The sequence below is a fragment of the Megascapheus bottae genome, chromosome 1 (assembly GCF_031878675.1).
Source record: "Megascapheus bottae isolate mThoBot1 chromosome 1, mThoBot2.hap1, whole genome shotgun sequence".
Lineage (NCBI taxonomy): Eukaryota > Metazoa > Chordata > Mammalia > Rodentia > Geomyidae > Megascapheus > Megascapheus bottae.
This window is the reverse complement of record NC_143509.1, coordinates 4,904,671-4,929,123: the sequence shown is the minus strand read 5'-3', so window position 1 is coordinate 4,929,123 and position 24,453 is coordinate 4,904,671. Positions and strand designations below refer to the sequence as shown.

At 42.2% G+C, this 24,453-nt stretch overlaps 1 pseudogene; it reads left to right on the top strand.

The window, feature by feature from the left end:
* Positions 1–3,624: 3,624 nt before the first annotated feature.
* On the top strand, positions 3,625–23,999 carry LOC150068093 (olfactory receptor 7E178-like; annotated as a pseudogene).
* Positions 24,000–24,453: the final 454 nt, after the last annotated feature.

Here is a 24,453-nt window from a genome sequence, read left to right as displayed (position 1 = left end):
GTGGGTCTCTGCCGCCGCCTGTGTTCTGCGTCTGGGTTTCACTGCTTGCTGCTCTGGTTCTGGGTCTGGGTTCCGCTGCTTCTGCCGTTCACTGGCCCTGTTCTGTGCTGGTTTCTGCAGCAGTTGGGCTCCCAGCCTGGCGCCCTCCACTGCCGCCGCTTTTTGTGGCTTGAAGCCAGCCCACGCCGCCGCTTTCCCGGCGTGGAGCTGGCACCCGCAACCGCTTTTCGCGGCTTTCCGCGGCTTTCGCGGCTTGGATTCAGCGGCGAGAGGTGGGGCAGTCGTCCTCGCGTTCCGAATTCATTGAGAAAGTTAGATGTAAGCTTTATCTGGATTTCTTTTCCGGTTTCAGTCCTTCTCTGTTGCTTTTTGAGTTTGTTGTTGTGGATTTCTTAAGGTTGTTGGCTCGTGGGACTCCCTGGTTCCCTTTTTGTGAGAGAGCTAGGCACCATCCCTATTCTCTCGGCGCCATCTTCTGTTCCCAGGAGACTGGATTTTTGCGTTGAAACAATAGGGACGCTGCCTAGCTCTCTCTCACAAAAAAGAGAGAACCAGGGAGTCCCAGGAGCCAACTACCTAAAGAAATCCACAACAAACTCAAAAAGCAACAGAGAAGGACTCAAACCAGAAAAGAAATCCAGATAAAGCTTACATATTTTCTATTTTTCATAAGTTGGAATTTTCATTATTTATTGAAACTGGAATAAACAAAATAAAATATGCTCTGAATGGTTAATTCATCAGTAAACTCTAAAGTTGAATAAAGCTGTGTGATGGTGGCTTATGCCTGTCATCCTAGCTACTCAGGAGGCTGAGATCTGAGGATTATGGTTCAAAGCCAGCTCATCAGGAAGGATCGAGGGACTCTTGTTTTCAATGAACTCCCAGAAAATCTGAAGTTGCCTCGAATCTCAAAGTGGGAGAGATTTAGTCTTGAGCAATAAATCCCAGGGACAGCTCCCAGACCCTGAGTTCAAGTCCCATGATGATCAAAATAAAAGGTTAGTAAAATATTAAGTTAAAAACAAAAAACTAATAAACTGCTGAAGAGGAGACAAAGAGAATAACCACAATAGTTTTCAGACACTGCATGTATTCAGGCAAAGATTTCTGTTTTATTGTATGCTCCTCTGATTTCTGCTCTCTCTCTCTCTCTCTCTCTCTCTCTCTCTCTCTCTCTCTCTCTCTCTCTCTCTCTCTCTTTCTATTTGTTTCTGTCTTTCTTGGCTTATGCTTATTTGCTTTACCACTTAAGTCACAGGACCATTTCTAGCTTTTCTATGTATGTGGTTGCAAGGAATCAAAACGGTGTTTGTGCATTCTAGGCAAGTATTCTACCAGTAGGGCTCCTGAGGGGAGCTAAGTTCTGTGGAGATAACAGGCCCCTGTACTTTTTGCCCAGTTTGACTGGAACCTTGGTTTTCAGATCCTTATAGAATCTGTCCTGGCTGTCCCTCCCCTTCTGATAGCTCCATCTGTATTTCATCCCTCTCTCATGGCATCCACCCCCTGGTGTCCCAGCAAGGAGCCTCCCAAAAATGCACCTCTCCTGGCCTTCCAGCCATGCCTTCCCCATAACCCCACAGGCACCACTTTCTCCTCCTCTTGGCCCCCTCTGTCAAAGACATGCACCAAAATTCCCTTGCCCCATGATGTGCTGTGGGGTGGAAAGCCAGCTGAATAGGTGGGACTGAGCTCCTTCTGAGCTAGTTTACACAACCTATCTGGCTTAATTTCCTGGATGTTCTGCAGAATGAATTGGGGGGAGCTGGGAATGTCTCACACAACCATGAACCACTATCCAGGTCTCTAGGACACAGCAAAGGGAAGCTGGGGTTAGTAGGGTCTCTGCTGAACAGATCATTATTAGCATAGAATGGTTAGTTTGGCACCTCATGCAGACTACATTTCATCTTGGATTTGAAGTTTTCTTGTTCTTATTGTTGTATGGGACAATTGATCATAGCCTTCAGAAACTTTGAGGGAGGTATTTGATGTGGTAGTGTAATACTCGTTAGTTTTCATTTCTTTTGTTGTTTTCGCTCAAGTTAAAGCTTTATTATAGGCAAAACCCATCAATGTTCCTGTCTTGTAAACATACTTTCCTACCCTAAGACTCAGTAACATAGCACCTGTAAGGAATAGTAAGCAGTCTCTGGGGTTTTTGAATATATTTAGATCAATGTCACCCCTCCAATATTGCCACTCTCCCCTACTGACACCTTCACTCACTCTTCATAATTTTGTAGGATATACATTGGATGCTTGTTTGCATTCTCCCCATCATCTCCTCTTCATCTGCCCCTTGATGCCACTCCAATCCTGTCCAGTCCCCACTTCCTGGTGTTTATTTCTCTGAACATTGATTTTGCCTTTCTATGGAATTACACCATTTGAGATCTTCTGGACTCTACCATGTATCAGTGAATACATTTGTATACAAGATCATACAGCCCAATGGATATTCTAAGGAGTTTGTGAACTAAATGTACCTTGCACATACAAGGGAAAACATAGATCCTGTATCTCTCTGAGCCTAACTTACTCTCTTTAACATAATTTTTTTCCAGATCTTTCCAAATGATACAATGTTGTCCACACTAATGGATGACTATGTATATATACCACATTTCCTGGCTCCATTGGCCCACTGAGGGTGCTCTGGGATGATTCCATCCATGTCTGATAATCTACCAACAGCAGAATCCTCACATCCTTCATATTGTTTTTTCTTTTTTTTTTCCAGGCCGCTCTCCTCCCATATGGCTGCTTGGTTCCTCATCATAATGGGTAATCTGTGCCACTAAGAATCCTTCTCACATCAGTAGGGCCTCTGGGCACTTATTGATTTATGTTTCTGATCCTCTGGATCATTGCAAGGGGTGCCAATTCAATTCATTCCCCATACTTGGTGCTACAGTGAATCCTGGGACTCTGCTACATCATCTGGGAACATCAAAGAAATGTTGCATGGGGACTCAGCTGGGTGTTTACGCCTGGGAAGTTAAGGATACGTTTGTATAAATAATGATCATATAAATAAAATAATTATGAAATAAATAAAACTCACAGGGTAGAACAATGATATGCTTGGTGATGTTTTGTGTGGATCAATTGTAGAACAACACAAATATTATAAACGTTACTCTAGTGTGTCCATAATATGTAAGGCTTTGGTAAAGCATATTTTAATGCCAATGAAAATGAAAACGGAATGGTTCTCCCCTTCATCAAATAAGTATAAATGACCAAAGTTTAAGTCTATAAATCTTCTTGCTAGACAAAGCAATTTTCAACCTGGTATGGATTTTTTTATGATTCTGTCAGCCCTGTGTGTCAAATATCCAAACCTTGGCCTGTTAATACACACAGGGTTGGTTAATTGTGACCCGTGGGTATTAATCCTCCAAGGCCATATAGAAGTCAAGGATGAGCCTTCCCTCCCCTGTCTCCAGGACACTGGTCCTATATCTGTCTCCTCATCACCACCATCTCTGCTCGTTCTGTGTCTTCATCTCTCTTCTGACGACAGAGTCAGTATTTGTGCTGAGCACCAGATCTGGGGTCCTCAGTTCTGTTCACCTGAGTCTTAGCTGAGCAGCTTAAGCAATTGAGAGGAGCAGGATGGGCAGTAAACGACTTTCAGGAATGTCTTCTCTGCAGCATGAGGACAGGTAGGATGGTTTGGGCATCACAGGTGGTGTGGATGCCCATGTAAATCCCTGCATACAAGGAGACTGGAAAGTGTATGTCCTCAGTGAACTTGCAGGTAGGGTTTGAAAGTTAGGGGTACCAGTATATGTAATGGAGAATTATTTACCTACTCTCCTTTTCATTCTCATTTGTGGCTCACCAAATGCAGGAGGATATAAATGGTTCAAACCAGTTTCCTAAGTTTTCATAGAGGCTGACTGAAAAGAGGAGGAGGAGTAGGGGGAGTAGTAGAAATAGTAGAGAGAGGAGGAGGAGGAGGAGGAGAAGGAGGAGGAGGAGGAAGATTGTGATGATGATGAAAACGACAAGAGGATGTTACGTCAATGAAACTACTGGCGGATAAGCCTTGTGTCCCTCGCGGAGATCTGGTTCTTAGGCCATTCTTTCTCATATCATATTCTTAACCTTCTGTGGTGTGCGTGTGTGTGTGTGAATGTGTGTGTGTGTGTGTGTGTGTGTGTGTGTGTGTGTGTTTATGTGCAAGTACATATGTAGGTTCAGTGGCTTGAACTCATGGCCTGGGTGCTGTACCTGAGGTTTTTGCCCAAAGCTACAGCTCCAAGTTCTGCTTTTTACTAGTTAATTGAAGACAAGTGTTTCTCAGACAACCCTGCCCCAGAACGGCCTCCTCTTGTGAATCTCATGCCTCAGCCCCTAGAACAGTTAGGATGAGAATTATGAGCCATCTGCCTCTGAAACAATGTATATTTTTAAAGAGCAGGCTGTTTAACTTCCTCTTACTCATTTGGTCTAAGAACAGATGAGTTGATGAAAGGAGTTATTCCATCAGAATCCTTTCCTACCATACTTTACTAAATTGGTTTCTGAATTGATACATAAGACCCTGTATGTATTCATACACCTTGATAGTTGAGATCTAATTTCCATGTTTAAGAGAATGTTCAGCGTTCTTTGTTTCTATGAGCCTGACTTATTTCACTCAATATCACATTTCCAGACCTACCCATTTCCCCACAAATGCCATAATACCAGGAAAGGCAAGTGCAGAGGAACCAGAAGTAGATTTGTGCCTGCTTGATGTCAGAGATGAATAAGAATCAGATGGGATTGGGTTTTTTCATTGGGATAAAAAATATTCACTGCCGTAATGGCTGGGAATCTGCTTCATTCTCCTAACATAATATATCTCTAATGGCTTGACCTACTGCTGGCCCTTCCCCCAGTGGATGGTCCACAAATTCTCCAGCCCAGTTTACCACCCAGAATCTCAATGTCTATAGGAAAGCCTTCTCTCCGACCTTCTCAATGGATAGGCTTCCTAGAGCCAAGGTCTGGGCACTGGCTCCAAAAATAGGCTCCTAGACAGAGACATGCATCATAAATGTGTAAAACACTTAGATTCCCCCCTGCTGCCCTGAAACCTGCTCCCCTCACTACACAATGGTGTGCTGTACTGTCAGGTGATCTTGCTCTACCAGCACAGTTGTTCTTTGCTTTTCAACACAGCTTTGTTTCACAGTAGAAACTTCACATGTAGAAAAAGCCTGAGGAGAACAGAAGGAAGATGGAGCCGAGACAATAGGGACGCTGCCTAGCTTTCTTTGACAAAAAGAGAGAACCAGGGAGTCCCACGAGCCAACTACCTAAAGAAATCCACAACAACAAACTCAAAAAGCAACGGAGAAGTACTCAAACCGGAGAAGAAATCCAGATAAAGCTCACACCCAACTTTCTCAAAGAATTCGGAATGTGAGGACCCCTCCGCTACCTCTGGCCCAAAACCGAGGAAAGACAGGAAAAGCGGCAGCTAGCGCAGGACCAAGCCACGAAGGGCGGCCTGATTGGGTGCCAGCTCCACGCGGGGAAAGCGGCGGCGGGCACCGGCTCTAATCCACGAAAAGCGGCGGCAGTGGAGGGCTCCAGGCTGGGAGCCCAAAGGCTGCAGAAACCAGCACAGAACCGGGCCATCGAACGGCAGAAGCAGCGGGACCCAGACGCGGAACCAGAACAGCAAGCAGCGGAACACAGATGCAGAACACAGGCGGCAGTGGAGACCCGAGGGTAGTGAAAGACTACCCACCACCATGGAGCACCAGCAGACAGACGCAGAGGCGTGAGTAATACAGCGCATCCCCAAACACATCGGGAAAGCGGAGCGGGTGCCAAGCAATAGAACTTAACTCAGACCCCAACACCCCGCCCGGGAAAGACTGGCAGGAGCAGGGGGGCAAGGAATTTAGAATCCTGTCCCTTCCCTCAACAGCCCCCTCCCTCAGGCCATTGACTGGAGATTGACAGGCGGGCTACCCATAAGACCCAGCACCCCACCAAGGGAGGCAGGGCTGTCCCAACTCCCACCTGCCCAACGGGCTCAACCCCCAGCCCTCTGACTGGAGACTGACAAGTGGGCAGACCCTAAGACTCAGTACCCCACCAGGGGAGGCGGAGCTGTCCCAGCTCCCACCCACCCACCAGGCTCCTCTCCCAGGCCACTGGATCTGGAGAGTGGAGGGCTTTGGCACCCTGCCTTACAACAGTGGGTAGGGGGTGCGGGTAAATAGGAGCCTGCATCTGACACCCCTCAATTCTTGAGGGGGGCATCCTCCAGCTGGGAATCCTGAGCAACACACCACCGAGGGCCCACCCCCACAATCACAGACTCTGACAAAGTAGTGGAAACACAGCAGGGATCTGAAGGGCCGACCAGCAGCCAAGCTCCCCTTCTGAGAACCAAAAAGGCGCGGCTCCGGCCTTGGAGCCCATGTCCCCAGCTGGGCCCCGCCTCTGGGAACAGAGGGGTCTCCTGCTGGTCCTGCTGAGAGCCCCTGAAAGTCTCAATCCCCAGACCCTTGGCTTGGGGCCGCCCCTGGAAGCAGCACAGGAAAATGTCCGCCAACCGCACTCAGACGGAAGCTCGCAGATCCATCCCATGGTCCACTGTGAGGTCACTGGTTGGGCTAAGAGCTAGTCGCGCAGCAACACATAAGTTTTATTCTAATACTTTCCAAACTTTGTACTCAAATACGCTACCTACTTACCCCCTAACCTCTCTCATTCTATTTTTCTATCTCTGGACTTCTGCTCCTCTTTCAACCCTTATACTGCATGGATCTACACTTGATGGCTGTTGAGCAACACTGTATATCTAGGTGTTTAATTATTCTATAAGCTCAGAAGGACTTAAAGACAATAGAGATTGGATTGAGAGGCTTATTGTTTTGGATATAAATCACTTATCAGTGAATTATTAGACTAGTCGGTAACTGCACAAAAAGAAAGAGTGATAACACCAATCAAAACTTGTGAACATCTAGAGTCTGCCAGCTACAGAGGTCTAGGTTGGTTATATCTGAAAAACAAAAATCCTGTTTTATTATTAATCTTGCTCCCATTTTCAAATGGGCAGAAGAAGAAACTCAAGAAAAATGTCAAATCAAGAAACAACATCTCCCACCCCCACCACCCAATGTAAACAGCCAATGGAACAGTCACTGGCAAACCTAGAGGAGAGTCTTCCAAGTGCTGTACAAATGCAATTGATAAACATCATTAATGAAAAATGTGAAAATATAAAGAAAGAGATGAGGAAGGAAGCCATAGCTGAACAAAAGGAAATCATAAACAAGGTGATAAGTGAAAAAGAAAAATCCATAAAAGACGCCATGATAAAGGTTTTTCAAAGAAAGGTGGATGAATTCATAGAATCCACAAATAAAAATTTGCCCGAAATCTAGCAAATGTTCAAAGAAAATAAAGCTACTGAGCTAACCACTCAAATGGAAACCAAGGAGCTAAAGAAATCCATACATGATCTAAAAGAAGAGATGCAAGGCATCAAAAATGAGCAATTAGGAGCAAGGGAGATGAAAAATAAAGTAGATAGCTTTGATAGCTGGTTAGACAATGCAGAGGAGAGAATTTCTGGGGCTGAAGATAATTTAGTTATTATAGAGAAAGAACAGAAAATGAATCAATCCAAATACAGAAAAATGAGAGAGCGCTTCAGAAGGTCCAAGATACAATTAGGAAGCCTAATTTAAGGCTAATTGATATTGAGGAGGGGGTGGAGAAAGAGGTCAAAGGTATTGGAAATATACTTCAGGGAATCATCTCAGAGAATTTCCCAAATATCCAGAAGGGCAGGCCCATCCAGATACAAGAAGCTTTTAGAACCCCAAACAGACCTGACCAGAAAAGAACATACCACCGCCATATCGTAATCCGAACTGGATCAATAGAAACCAAAAAAAGGATTCTAAAGGTAGCCAGGGAACAGGGTTCAGTAACCTATAAAGGAAAACCAATGAGAATAACCCCAGATTACTCAGCAGAGACCATGCAAACAAGAAGTGACTGGAAGCATATATGTCATGCCCTTAAGTCAAATAAATACCAACCAAGAATACTGTACCCAGCTAAGCTCTCATTCATAACTGAGGGAACAATAAAACATTCCATTCCAAGGAAAAGCTGCAACAATATGTAGCAACAAAACCAACACTACAGAGAATTCTCAAAGATGTTCTATTCATAGAAAACCAAAATAAATGCAATATAGGGAAAAAATGGCACCTAAACAGCATACCACCTACGGACCAGAAGAACTGTCAAGACACAGGCCCAAATAAAAGCTTTTAAAATGGTAGGACCTAATAAATATCTCTCAATCCTAATTCTCAATATCAATGGACTCAACTCTCCAATTAAACGGCATAGGCTGTCTAGTTGGATCAAAAAGCAAGAGCCATCTTTCTGCTGTCTTCAAGAGACACATCTTACCCCAAAAAGACAAGCATCTTTTGAAAGTGAGAGGTTGGAATAAACTCTATCAAGGTAACGGCCCCCATAAAAAGGCTGGAGTTGCCATCCTCATATCAGATAAAATACACTTCAAACCAAAATTAGTAAGAAAAGACAAAGAAGGTTACTACATACTACTAAAGGGATCTTTCCTCCAGGAAGACATAACAATCCTAAATATTTACACACCCAATCCCGGAGCTCCAAACTTCATCAAGCAAACTTTACTTACACTGAAACAATACATAGATCGAAATACAGTGATTGTCGGTGACTTTAACACACCACTCTCACCTATGGACAGATCAACAAGGCAAAAACTCAACAGAGAAACCTTAGAACTGAACATCTATATAGACCAACTAGAACTAACAGACATCTGCACAATATTCCACCCAGCAACAACACAATATACGTTTTTCTCAGCAGCACATGGAACATTTTCCAAAATAGATCACATCTTAGGCCATTAAACAAACCTGGACAGATTCAGAAACACAGAAATTATTCCATGCACACTCTCAGACCACAAAGGCATCAAACTGGAACTGAACACACATCTCCACCAACGAAAACCCTGTAACTCATGAAGACTGTACAACACATTGTTGAATCACCAATGGGTCATCGAAGAGATCAGAACAGAAATCCAACAGTTTATGAAATTTAACAGTAAGGAGCACAAAAAATACCAACTCCTTTGGGACACAGCAAAGGCAGTACTCAGAGGAAAATTTATAGCGCTGAGTGCCTACAACAACAAGTTGGAAAAGTTGCAAACCAACAAGTTAATGTCTCAACTTAAGCTCCTGGAAAAAGAGCAACAAACCAACCCTAATCCCAGTAGAAGAAAGCAAATAATTAAAATCAAAGCAGAATTAAATGATTTGGAATCCAAAAAAAACTATAGAAAGAATCAACAAAACAAGGAGTTGGTTCTTTGAAAGAATTAACAAATTTGACAAGCCCTTAGCAAATCTTACCAAAAAAAGAAGAGAGCATATCAACATAAACAAAATCGCAGATGAAAATGGTACTATCATGACAGAAATTACCAAGATCCAGAATATCATGAGGGAATACTTCTCAAACCTTTATGCCAAGAAATTTGAGAATCTAGATGAAATGGATGAATTCCTAGCCAATATTAACATACCCACACTGAACCAAGAAGTACTAAGCCAACTCAACAGGACTATTTCAAGCTCTGAAATAGAAATGGCAATTAGAGAACTTCCACCTAAGGAAAGCCCAGGGCCAGATGGATTCACAGCTGAATTCTATAAGGTCTTGAAAGCAAAGCTCACACCAATACTCCTCAAGCTCTTCAAAAATAATTGAAAATGAAGGTTCCTTACCAAACTCATTCTATGAAGTCAGTATAACCCTCATCCCCAAACCAGACAGAGATTCATCAAAGAAAGAGAAGTATATCTTTGATGAACATCGATGCAAAACTTCTCAACAAAATACTGGCCAACCGTCTACAACAACTCATCAAAAAAATTATACACTATGATCAAACTGGATTCATTACAGGGAGGCAAAGCTGGTTCAACATACGCAAATCAATTAATATAATTCAACACATCAACAGGAGGAAGGACAAAAATCACATGATTGTCTCAATAGACGCGGAAAAGGCATTTGACAAGATCCAACACCCCTTTATGTTAAAAGCTCTGGAGAAACTAGGAATCCATGGAACATTCCTCAATGTAATAAAGACTGTGTATGAGAAACCTACTGCTAGTATTACACTTAATGGTGAAAATCTAAAGCCATTCCCTCTAAAATCAGGAACGAGACAAGGATGCCCACTCTCTCCACTACTCTTTAACATAGTACTAGAATTCCTAGCCAGTGCAATAAGGCAAGAAGCAAGCATAAAGGGGATCCGAGTAGGGAAAGAGGAAATAAAACTATCCCTCTTTGCAGATGACATGATTCTGTATTTAAAGAATCCTACAGACTCTACTCCCAAGCTCCTTGAGATGATTCAAAGCTTTGGAGGAGTAGCAGGCTATAAAATCAACTCTCAAAAATCAACTGCCTTCCTTTACGCCAACAGTGAGAGGAACGAGGCAATAATCAGGAAAGAAACTCCTTTCACAATAGCCTCAAAGAAAATAAAGTACCTAGGAATTAGCTTAACTAAGAATGTAAAGGATCTTTTTGACGAAAACTTTAAAACCCTAAAAAAGGAAATTAAAGCAGAACTAAGGAAATGGAAAAACCTCCCATGCTCCTGGATTGGAAGAATCAACATTGTGAAAATGACAATCTTGTCAAGAGCTATCTACAAATTCAATGCAATACCCATCAGCATCCCAATGTCATTCTTTAAAAAATAGAAGAGGCAATCCAAAATTTCATATGGAATACTAAAAGACCCCGTATAGCAAAAACACTTCTTAGCAGAAAGAACAGCGCTGAAGGAATTTAAATTCCAAACTTTAGACGCTATTACAAAGCTATAATAATCAAAACAGCTTGGTACTGGCACAGGAACAGGCCTGAAGACCAATGGAATAGAATTGAGGACTTAGATATTAAACCACAGACCTATGACAAGGGAGCCAAAAAAATAGAATGGAAGAAAGACAGCCTCTTCAACAAGTTGTGCTGGCAGAACTGGTTAAGCACCTGCAGAAAACATAGGTTTGATCCTTCTTTGTCACCTTGCACTAGAATTAACTCCAAATGGATCAAAGACCTGGAGGTAAAAGCTGACACACTGAAAACTTTACAGGAAGGAATAAGAGACACACTAGGCCTCCTTGGCACAGGTCGAAACTTTCTTAATAAGGACCAAGAATCACAACAAATCAGAGAAAGGCTGGAGAAGTGGGACTGCATTAAACTGCAGAGCTTTTGTATTGCAAAGGACATAGCTATTAAATTAATTAGGAAGCCTACAGAGTGGGAGAAGATCTTCACCAGCCAAACAATGGACAAAGGCCTCATATCTAAAATATATCAACAACTCAAAAAATTGAATCACTCCAAAACTAATCTACGAAGTAACAACCATCCCTTTAAAAATGGGCCAAAGACTTAAAGAGAGTCTTCTCTGAAGAAGAAACAAAAATGGCCTATAGACACATGTAGAAATGCTCAACACCTCTCTGGTCATAAAAGAATGCAAATCAAAACAACTCTAAGATTCCACCTCACTCTAGTTAGAATGGCCAGGATCAGGAAAACGAATAATAACAGCTCTGGAGGGGATGTGGCCAGGAGGGATCACTACTACACTGTTGGTGGGAGTGCAAACTCGTTCAACCACTATGGAAAGCAGTGTGGCAGTGCCTCAAAAGGCTAAACACAGAACTCCCCTAGACCCAGCAATTCCACTACTTGGCATTTACCCAACCACCCAGAAACAAGGACATACTAAACCCACTAGCACAACAATGTTCATTGCAGCACTATTCACCATAGCAAAGATATGGAACCAACCTAGATGTCCCTCAGTTGATGAGTGGATCAACAAGTTGTGGTATTTGTACACAATGGAATTCTATGCTGCTGTCAGAAAGAATGACATCGCCCCATTTGTTAGGATATGGAAAGACTTAGAAAAAATCATATTAAGTGAAGTAAGCCAGACTCAAAGGAACTTACGCTCAATGGTTTCCCTCATTCATCATAATTAGTAGATTCTGGTTGTGAACCACAGGCACACAGCTAAATTTTTTTTCATAAGGAAAACCAATAAATGAACATTATTTGTGAATGGGTAGAAAAATGAATACTTCAGCTATCTTATGTTCCAGAAGGTTTATTGATTTAGGGAACATGATTGAGACAAATCAAATGATGTAAGATAAATAACGTAAAATGTGTGACTCATCAACTATTATTTTTAATTATGGGGAGATGATTATGTGCTGATGTTACTTGTGTACTTAACTCTCCCTATATATTGAACTGGAAAAGTTTCTACAGAAGTTTTCATTTCACAGACGTCACTGATGATAGTTAAAAAGTATACCATTTAATGATTTGACTAAACTACTTTCTTTTTTTAACACTTTTTATCTTTACTTCCTTGTAGAAACACATTTCAGATTAACATGTCCACACACTTGTACAACGTATCTTCATCAGATTCATCTCTTCCAGCATTCTTCTCTTCCACGTACCCTTTCACCAATATGCACATTGAGATCCAAATTTCATTTTTACACACATGACCATTGATTATTATGACTGCATTATCCTGTGGCTCCTTGTTTCCATTCATTTTGGTACCTCCTAATGGAACCCCACTCAAAACGCTGATATTCACAATATTTCTGTTGTTAATTTGTTTGGGGACTACTCACATGGCTTACAGTATGAAATTGCACTCCTCTATATGCTATACTCAGCCATATTTTCTTGCCAATCCTTGGGCTTAAACACAGGGTCATGATACTGTCCCTTGGCTTCCTAAAGGCTAGAGATCAAGGTCACTTGAGCCACAACACCACTTCCAGCTTTATTCTGTGCATGTCATACAGTATGTGCATGCTAGGCAAACACTCTCCACCTAGGCCATACTCCTGAACCCAATTCGCCATACATATATGTATATATATATACATATATACATATATATATATATATATATTGCCAGTCATGGGCTTGAGCTCAGGGCCTGAGCACTGTCCTTGGACTTTCTCGAGGTGAGAGCTCTATCACTTGAGCCTCCGCACTACTTCCTGTTTTTTTCTATGTATGTGGTACTGAGGAATAGAACCTGGGTCTTTGTGCATGCTAGGCAAGCACTCTTGCACTAGGTCAAACTCTGAGCCCCCCAATTCACCATATTTTGGATGCTGTCATCTGATCATAGAACTTGGAAGGTTTGTTTAGCAGAGAACAAGGCTAAAAACTATTATATTGGATATTCTCCCCCCCACTTTGTCCAGGTTAGTGAGTTGATTGAGATTTGTAAGCTTTGGATTAATTTTTCTAATTGTGAGTTCTGCAAATCAGGGTCCATGATGGTAGGAGAGCCTGTCATCAGCCTCTCCTCTGGCATCTCATCAAAATCTACAACAGCAGATGATACTGCAGATGGAAATCCTCCAGTTCCACCCATACAGAATCCATTCTTTAAGATTCTTTGCCTTATTTTTCCATTCCTCTGTCTTGAAATTGTAGAATAATACAAATATTACAAATGTTCCTCTGTAGAACTATATACTACATAAGGCTTTGGTAAAGCATATATTAATGCCAATGAAAATGCAAACGAAATGGTTTTTCCCTTCATCAAATAAGTATAAATGACCAAAGTTTAAATCTATAAATTTTCTTGCTAGACAGAACAGTCTTCATACTGTCATGGATTTTGTTTATTATTATGCCAGCCCTGTGTTGGAAATTTCCAGAGACTTGGCCTGATAATACACACAGGTTGGTTAATTGTGACCTGCGGGTATTAATCCTCCAAGGCCATATAGAATTCAAAATTGAGCCTTCCCTCCCCTGTCTCCAGGACACTGGTGCTATATCTTCCTCCTCATCACCATCATCTCTGCTCCTTCTGTGTCTTCATCTCTTTCCTGAGGACAGAGCTGGACTTGTGCTGGGAACCAGATCTGGGGTCCTCAGATCTGACTACCTTGGCCATAGCTGAGGAGAGAAGCAGCTTAAGCAATTGAGTGGGGTTGGATGGGTGGTGAATGAATTTCAGGAATGTCTTCTCTGCACCATGACGACAAGATGGTTTGGGAATCACAGGGGGTGAGGATGCCCTTGTAAACCCTTTCACACAAGGAGACTGAAAAGTGTATGTCCTCGGTGAATTTGCAGGTAGGGTTTGAAGTTTAGGGGTACCAATATATGTAATGGAGAATTCTTTACGTACTGTGCTTTTCATTCTCATTTGTGGCTCACCAAAAGTAGCAGCATATAAATGGTTCAACCAGGTTCCTAAGATCTGCTGAAAGAGGAGGAGGAGGAGGACGAGGAGGAGGAGGAGAAGGAGGAGGAGGAGGAGAGGAAGAGGAAGAGGAAGGATAATGATGAAAATGACAAGAGGACATTACATCAATGAAACTATTGACAGATGTGCCCAATGTCCTCATAGCTCTTGTTCTTACACTATTATTTCTCATTTCATATGTTTCACCTTATGTGGCGTGTACATGTGTGTATGCACACAGGTCCTGCACATAGGTTCTGGGGTTGGAACTCAGGGCCTAAGTGTTGTCCTTGGGATTTTTGTTGAATGCTACAGCTCCACTTCATGCTTTTGACTAGTTAATTGACGAGAAGGATAAACATAGAACTCCCCTATGACCCAGCAATTCCACTACTAGGCATTTACCCAACCATCCAGAAACAAGGGCATACTAAATCCACTAGCACAACAAGGTTCATTGCAGCATTATTCACCATAGCAAAGATATGGGACCAACCTAGATGTCCCTCAAGTGATGAGTGGATCAACAAGTTGTGGTATTTGTACACAATGGAATTCTATGCTGCTGTCAGAAAGAATAACATCGCCCCATTTGTTAGGAAATGGAAAGACTTAGAAAAAATCATATTAAGTGAAGTAAGCCAGACTCAAAGGAACTTACGCTCAATGGTTTCCCTCATTCATCATAATTAGTAGAAACCTTGGGCTCTACTAGCAGAGATCTGCAATAGAGCAAAATCTTGATACATAAGGCCATATAGTATGAAGCTAATTGAAAGGACCTCCAGGATATCGAAACAAAAGCCGTATAACGAATGATTGTTGTACTTAATGTACTATGTTGTCTCTCATCTCCTTTGATGTCCCTTGATTACCTCATATTATTTTAGTATCTCACTTTGTTATCTGATATATTGAATTTATTTGTAATTGATTATTTGAAATTTGATAGGGAGGGGGGGGCGGAAAGCAAGACGGGTGGGAGGTGTGGAGGTGGAGGGAAACGGGTACCAAGACATGTGAAAGGGTATCAATGTACGTGAATTAATGCATCTTCTATCTGGCAATTATCATGTAACCCTTTTACTAATTGCAATAAAAAAATTTAAATATAAAACAGTAATAGAACAGGCATCAATTCTTTTTAAATATCTTTTTATTGTAATTAAGAGAAGGGTTACATCATATTTGCCAGACAGAAGGGGCACTACATAACAAAGAACAGGCATCAATTCTAAAGATATTGAACCTGGTGTATAAAATATTTCTATAGATTCCCCATGAAATATTTTATAGGACAGAACTGTGTCCACTAAGAAAACATGAACCAATTCAGCAGTGAAATTCACTAGGGAAAAAGTTGAAAATGAACTATACAATTTGAGAGTACTGGATTCCAGGAGGGAAAAGACTGGGAGAAAATGAGGGAGGAGATGATACTGCTCAAGAAGAAATGCACTCAATTCCTGAGTTACATAACCTTCACCCCTGTGTACATCACCTTTACAATAAAAAAGAAAAGAACTATGGCCATGAATTTGTGTGTGTGTGTGTGTGTGTGTGTGTGTGTGTGTGTGTGTGTGTGCAATTTCTGGGACTTGAAGTTAGGCTCTGAGCTTTGTTTGCTCAAGATTGGTGTTCTGCTACTTGAGCCCAAGCTCCTCTTATGCTTTTTTGCCTTTAGTTGGAGGAAAGATTCTCACAGAATATCCTGGCTGGCTGGCTTCAAACTCTGATCTCCATACCATAGTCTCCTGAGAAGCTAGTAGTACAGGAGTGAGCCACCAACAACCAGCTTTTTAGTCTCTATTTTCAAAGAGTAAATTGCATTGCAGTGTTGCCATGGACATGGTAATTTCTATGCCTGTTTCTTTCTCGTGATGTGTATCTTTAATGTAGAAGCAAATAGAAGGGCTTCAAGAGCTGAGCAACCAAAAGAAAATTCTAGAGGTTCAGGAAATATCCCATGGAGAATGATTTCAGAAGCTTTGGCCTCAGGTGGTAAATACAGCTTACAAATACTCAAACTCAGTAGGCACATAGCCTTTGTTGTCTGTTTAATTTTTTTCTCAAGAGTTTTTTTCAACACTTGACCAAGCAGCAGAGAAGCTGGCAGTCTCAAAACCGTCACACAATTCCATCTCCTGAGATTCTAAGATGACCCTGAACTACAGCCCTTCATGGTTAGGCTCTTCCTGTCCATGTACCTGATCACTGTGCTCAGAAAATCTGCTCATCATCCTGGCTGACATCTCTGATCCCCACCTCCACACTCCCATGTAGTTCTTCCTCTCCATCCTCTCCTTGCATGACATCTGCTTCACCTCCACCACCAAGTTGCTGGCGGACCTCCAGAGTCACAGCAGAACCATCTCCTATGTGGGCTGCCTCACACCAAGGTCTCTGTTCATCCTTTTTATGTGTGGTGGTAATATGCTTCTGACTGCCATGGCTTTTGTCAGGGTTGTGGCCATTTGTCACACTCCACATTACCAAGTCACCTGGAACCCTCATCTCTGTGGCTCCTTATTTTGATGTATTTTTCCCTCAGTCTTATTGACTCCTGTCTGTACTATCCTTTACTGTTTGCTCAAAGGCAACTGCACTCCTGGCTTTTCAGTGGCTCATTGTACATAAGAGTCTCATTGACTTTGCCATCCAGGCTGATGTCAAATCTCAATTCTCAGAAGTATTAGCTAAGATTACAAGTGTGAGCTACAACATCTGGTTGATAACTTTATTCTTTGATTAACTTTTTGCCTTTCACATTGTGTGCGTGTGTGTGTATATATGTGTGTGTGTGTGTGTGTGTGTGTAGGCAGATATTTTATTGTTGACTAGTAGAGAAAGATATACTGGACTTTGGACACCCATTTATTCATGTTCTTTCTTTTTTGCCAGTTGTGGGGCTTGAACTCAGGGCCAGAGCATTATCTTTGGACTTTTCTCAAGGTTAGAGCTCTATCACTTGAGCCACAGCAGAACTTTGAGGTTTTTACTGTGTGGGTGCTACGGAGGAATCAAACTCGGGTCTTCATGCATCTTAGGCAGCACTCTTATCACTAGGCCAAACTCCCAGCCCTGGAAATACATTTTTCTATTACTCATCTTCCATCTCTACTACTGGAAAATCCACAGAGACTGAGATAGCACAGACAAATTTGTAATTATGTGCATTTTGCCTTGATCCACTGAGGAGAAAAAAACAGTTACTAATTAGCCTGTCTTTTTAGTCTGTGATTTTTGTAGTCCAGTCTACATTTGTTCTTCTCCTCCTTGGCTGGATCTCTGCATTCAGAAGCATCTTAGTGAATTCGTTTTTAATTGTGTACATAATATACAGAGGTATAGATACATACATGACTATATGTGTGTATGTGCACATAGATATACATGCATATTTCTTTTGTGTCATGTTTTCTCTCAGGCTGGTGCTATGCCACTTGAGCTACACCACCAAAACTGTTTTTTGCAGGTTCATTAGAGATAAGAGTCTCAAGATTGGCTTCCCATTGCAATCCTCAGATCACAACCTCCTGAGTAGCTAGGATTATCATCGTGAGTCACTGGTGCCCAGGTCCAGTTCAGAGATCTTCACTCCAAATGTCTTGACTGACACTGCAGAGGCCACGTTGGAGCATAGGCAATGGCTTCTTCCATTAGAGCCTCAGTTCTGCTCATCACAGTGGAGACGTTGATGGAAAACACTTTGCCGTGTCTATCGCATTTATATCATGGAAATGCCCTTGTAGTTGTTCTCATTGGTCCTTGTCCATGATGAGAACATACTTCTAATGAGCTACATTTCAAAACCCAAGAAGTGTGTGTGTGTGTGTGTGTGTGTGTGTGTGTGCTTCCTTTGACAAGACCTTACCATGTAGCCCAGGCTGGCCTTAGACTTGTGTTCCTCCTGCTTCTGCTTCCAAAGTGCTGGGATGATAAACTGTAGGTAGTTCACCTCCTGCCCAGTGAATGCATCTCCTTTTGTAGGTAGGCATTAGAGGAAAACCATGAAGTGATCCCATTACCAGGGCGCGCGCGCGTGTACACACACACACACACACACACACACACACACACACACACAGAGAGAGAGATGAGGTAAGAGGCACACTGTTTTTATTCTAAACTGTCCATTTAATCTTAGTATTGGATAATGCCGGTCCAGTTCAAATATTTTAATATTGAAAGAATATTGCATTCCCTTTTTAAAGTGACTTAAGATCTGTTTTATACTTAAATTGCCTTCATATATCTGATATATGATTATAAGAAGGAGAGCAGGAAAATCATTAATGACTTTCATGTAAACTGGTTTTGCCCCAATTAAGAAAAAGATAGGAATACTAAGTGTAAATTATTTGCATGTCACTATTCCCATTCAAAGCATGAAAAGCCAGGGGTATTTTATTTCTTTTTGTATTTCAGTGTATTTTATTGGTTTTTTTTCAAGTGTTTGGAGACATACTCACACAAAAAATGTAACCACTGCCACAGAATTCTTCCTCCTGGGACTCTCAGAGGATCCTGAACTCCAGCCCATCCTCTTTGCGCTCTTCCTGTCCATGTACCTGTTCACAGTGCGTGGAAATCTGCTCATCATCCTGGCCATCACCTCTGACCCCCACCTCCACATCCCCATGTACTTCTTCCTCTCCAATCTGTCCTTGATTGACATCAGCTTCACCTCCACCACCGTCCCTAAGTTGCTGATGAATCTCCAGAGTCACAGCAGAGCCATCTCCTATGGGGGCTGCCTCACCCAGATGTCTCTTTTCATCACTTTTGCATGTACAGATTCTATGCTTCTGACTGCAATGGCCTATGACCGATTTGTGGCCATCTGTCATCCCCTGCATTATTCATGCATCATGAACCCTCGTCTCTGTGTCTCCTTACTTTGGGTGTCTTTCACACTTGGTCTTTTGGAATCCCTGCTACACAATCTGATTGTCTTACAGCTTACCTGCTTCAGGACTGTGGACATTGCTAATTTCTTCTGCCACCCTTCCCAGCTGCTTCACCTGGCCTTTACCGACAGCTTCACCAATGAGATAGTCATGTGTGTTATTGGCATCCTGCTTGGAGTTCTCCCTGCCTCAGGCATTCTCTTCTACTGTTAAATTCTGTCCTCCATTTTGAAAATCCCATCCGCAGGGGGAACTACAAAGCCTTCTCCACCTGTGGCTCTCACCTGTTCGGCGTGAGCTTGTTTTATGGCACAGGACTGGGGGAGTACTTTGGTTTAGCTCTGTCAACGTCCCCCAGAAACCATGTGGTGGCCTCAGTGATGTATGCTATGGTCTATCCCCTGCTGAACCCTTTCATCTACAGCCTGAGGAACAGGGACATTAGCAGAGCCCTGGAGAGATTCCACACCCGGGCATTCCCCGTGTTTGCTCCTACATATTCCAGGTAGGAAATTAATTGGAAAAGTTAGAAAACCAACACCTATTTTTCTAGTGATGCTCACTTTGCATCCCTGAATTTTCACCTTTCAGCTTTGGCTCTTTCCTCATCCTCATTTAGAGAAGGATCTTTGTTGGCAATGTTGGAGAGGGAGATTTGAACAATTTTCTAATAGGTATAAAGTTTTAGGCTGAGAGTGGTGGACAATTTGTGCAAGCAGATTGAAATGACCATTACCAAAGGGAAAAAGAGAATCAATATGAATAATGACATCAAACTGTGTGTGTACATGACAAATATTTTCTGATGTCTATTTTATTCCTTTGCCACAATGAATGGAAAGCAAAAGCTGATCAAATGTCAAGAAAAGGAACAACAAAATATATTTTATCCTTAAAATTCTTCTGGAGTGGAAGAGCTCAATGGATGCTGATGATGGAGGTTTTTGCTATTCCTTTGTGTCACATGGATAATTTGGGTAATTAGACTGTCAATGCATTTGGAGTCCAAGCCATTAAGGAAAAAAATTACCTTTTGGGCAGGGACTTTGGCTTAGTGTTACAGTGCATGCCCGGCATGCACCAACACCTGGGTTTGATTCCTCAATATCACATACGTTAAAATAAGAAAAAGACAGAAGTGGTGCTGTGGCATGAGTGGCAGAGCTCTAACCTTGAGGAAGCCTAAGGACAGTGCTCAGGCCCTGAATTCAAGCTGCACAACTGGCATACAAAAATAGAAAAGGAAAAAAAATCGCCTTTACTTTCTCATTTTTTCTTATTTTTTGTTCGTTATTTTTAGCAGTCCTTAAAATCTGGCTCTGGGTGCTGTCCCTGAGCTTTTACTCAAGATGAAATCACTCAGGCTTGAGCCACAGCCTCTCTTCTGGATTTTTCTGAGTAGTTTCTTGAAAATAAAAGTCTCACATGACTTTCCTGCCTTGGCTGGATTCAATCCACAATCCTCAGATTTCAGTTTTCTGAGTAGCTAGTGTTCCAGGATGGAACCTCAGATGCCGTCTCCCTCCAGCCCTTTAGTCTGATTCTTCCAGTATAGTCTGATTCTTCCAGTCTGTATGAACCATACTGTGTTCTCTTTCTGTCAGGGATGTATGAATTAGGAAGCTCCTATATGACATTGCTTTCTCCATTGCCAGTATCCATATTAAGCCTCCCTGGAGCCAAAGGCTATTGATTTATGTTGAATTGAGAAAGGAATACAAGCTGAATGCACTGATTGTGATCCAGAGAGACAAAGCATAATCCTGAAGAACATGGGGAAGGACTGGTTATTGGCAAAAGTGGTTCTTCATGAGGAAAACCAGTTTAATAGTTTCCGTTGTAAGCTGGAAGAATACCAGCATGCAACACTTAAGCTGTGAAAATCGTGATTACACTGGACACAGGTGGCTGCAGCCTGGGCAGCACAGTCCAGAGACTCTAATCTCCAACCAACCCCACCACGTCAGAAATGAAGCTGTAGGCTCAACTGGTAGAGTGCCAGCCTTGAGCAAAGTACCACATGCACAATGCCAGGCCCTAAACTCAAGCTCCACTACTGGTACAACAACAACAAAAACCATGATTTGTTGTCCATGGTCACCACAGAGTGTCATTCTGTACTCTCCTTGTCTTTCGTACTCCTTTGTGAAATCCTAGACAATACCATCTATCGTGGCCTAAAATGGTTACATACATTGTTTCTATGAACTCCAGTGGGAGGAGGATGGGGTTTGTAAGGATGCATATGGGGAAGAAAGTCACCACAATATTCTGGATGAGCCAGGAGGAGTTCTGCAATGCAAGGATATGAGTTATATATTGAATGTAATTTCTGTCATATGACCTACATATGACGTTTCCAGAGTATATGTATGAAGTTACTTGTAGCATTATTGCTGTTGTTGTCATTACTTGTCAGAAATTAACATTAGAATGAATAAACATGCCAATTATTCAATATGAATTATTAAACTTAAAAATCAATAAAACATCTAGTTTTAAAATAAAGTAAATGATCTTGTGAAATTAACTACAGATCATTAGGTAGAGAAGAATGAAGAGATAGGTGGGCAATTAGGACAGAAGTTGTTATTGGTCACAATTCATCGTACTTGTAACCTAGGATGCTGAATTGAAACCTCTTTGTACAACCATATCATGATGATGATGATGATGTTGATGATGATGATGAAACCACTTTGCATTGCTCCTTAAAGATACTTTATTTGAATGGGAATGTAAAAATAAGCAGTCCCTATCAATTATGTCTATTATGTCAAACACATCTCTTAGGACAATCATTTTAAGATTGTGGACCAAATTATTTTAACATGTATATGGAGGAAAATTAATATTGATCTTCCATATATACCAAAATGCTCAGTGGTGGGCTTTGTGGAAATGACTTTTAGCATGTAACGTTAAACTTGCAGTACATACACAATATGCCTATATTTCTATATCAGCTCTCAAACTGCTTGATAGAAATGGGAGAAATGAAGTATGTAGTTACTGTTGGAGTTTATATTTTAAAAAAAGCATTCTATCATCATAGAAATGGTGAAGTTATTGCAGATGATGCTAGCGCACAGAGTAATGTGAAACTAAAATGGTCCCAGGCCAATATAGAAGTCTGTCTAAAATTTGAACCAGTACTAGGGCTTGAACTCAGGGTCTGGGCATGGTCCCTTAATGTTTTCACTCAAAGTTAGCACTTTCCTCTTTCAACTACAGATTTCCTTGTAGCTTTAAATAGGGTCGCCATATTTTACCTGGAGATTCACATTCAGATTCACACACCCATGCTTCTTTTTTTAATTGTTCATGGGGCTTGAACTTGAGGCCTGGGCAATGACTCTCAGCATTTTTCTCAGGACTAGCCATCTACCAATTTGAGCCACAGCACCACTTCCAGTGTTCTGCTGGTTAATTTTGGGTAAGAGGCTCAGGGGCTTTCCTTCCCATGCTGGTATTGAATCTTATCTTCAGATCCCACCCTCTTAAGTAGCTAGGAGTACAGGCATAAGCCACCAGGGTGAACTAACCTGAGCTTTGTAAGATGGGATTTGAGTAAATTCTGCCACTACATTAGTTCATTTGTTGGGGACTGATTGGCTAGACTTCAATCCTCTCAATCTCTATTCCACAGTAACAAAGATTATATGTGGGAACCACGAGGCCAAGACTGAGGTATTGTGTGTGTGTGTGTGTGTGTGTGTGTGTGTGTGTGTGTGTGTGCCTTAAACTCAGGGCCTGAGCATGGTCCTTGGGCTTTTTCAAGGCCAAATCTCTACCACGTGAGCCACAGAACCACTTCTGGATTTTTTCTACATGTATGATACTGAAGAATTGAGCCCAGGTCTTTGTGGAGGCTAGGCAAGCACTCTACCTCTAGGCCAAACTCCCAGCCCCTAGGACTGAGTTTTGACAAGTAATGTATTTAGTTTAAAGCTAGATGCTAGTGGCTCTTGTTTGTAATTCATGCTAATTGCTTTAGGACTTTGAATGATGACCAGACATTAAGATGACAAACTAGGGCCACAAGGTGCCTGTGGCTCACTCCTGTAATCCTAGCCACTCAGGAGGGTGAGATCTGAGGATTAGGGTTCAAAGACAGCTCAGGTAGGTGAATCTGTGATACTTTCATCCCCACAGTATCATGAAACAGCCAGAAATGGAGCTGTGACTCAAGTTGTAATGTCCATCCTGCCATGAGCACTAAAGTTCAAGAAAAGTATTCAGGTTCTGGTTCAAGGCCAAGAGTGTGCACATGCACACACACACACACACACACACACACACACACACACACACACACACACACAGGTTGGAGAATCCTTCTGCCTAGTGTCCCAGAGTGGTGCTAATGTGGGTATCAAGGCTAAGTGGTAATGGCTTCCACTGACGTCCCTTCCCTTGGCCGGAGTAGTGATGTTGATTTGGGGTTTTCTCTCTGAAAAACGTCGTTCTCACTTGGGCCCCAAAATACGCCTTTTTCTGGCTGCTTCCCAGAATCATTCCCCTGCAGATATAGCATGTCCTTTTATGCACTGCGGCCATTGGCAATGCAGACAGAGCCTGCTAGAGGACCAGGCCTGGGCCTTCTCCTCTCTGGAGGTCCTGCCCTTGGGTATCTTCTCCACACAGTCCTAGAGGCCATTGTCAAAAGCTGCAGGAAGGTACTGACACCATAGTACAGGCCTGGAGCATGACCCTGATGGGCCGTCAGATCTGGAGATCTCCAAGCCGCCCTGGAGGGAGTAGTAGTAAGTGGTAGAGGGCTAATTTCCCCACAAAACACTAAGGAACAATGCCCAGGCTCAGAGCGGAAACCCCAAGCACAAGAAAAAGAGGAAGCAAAAAAGGAAGCGAGGGAGGGAGGGAGGGAGGGAAGGAAGAGGGAGGGAGAGAAAGAGGGAGGGAGAGAGGGAAGGAGGGAGGGAAGGGAAAAACGTCTGCACTACTATTGCATAGACAATTATTCAATTGAATAATCAAACAACATGGGCCATTTGGATAATCAGGCAAAAATGAGCTCCTTGAGCAGATATGGATGAGAAGAAAGAGAAATACAAAACACAGACTAATAGTGATTCTCACTCCTCACCAGACATGGACCAGTGTGTGAGCTGTCCACAAAATCAGTTT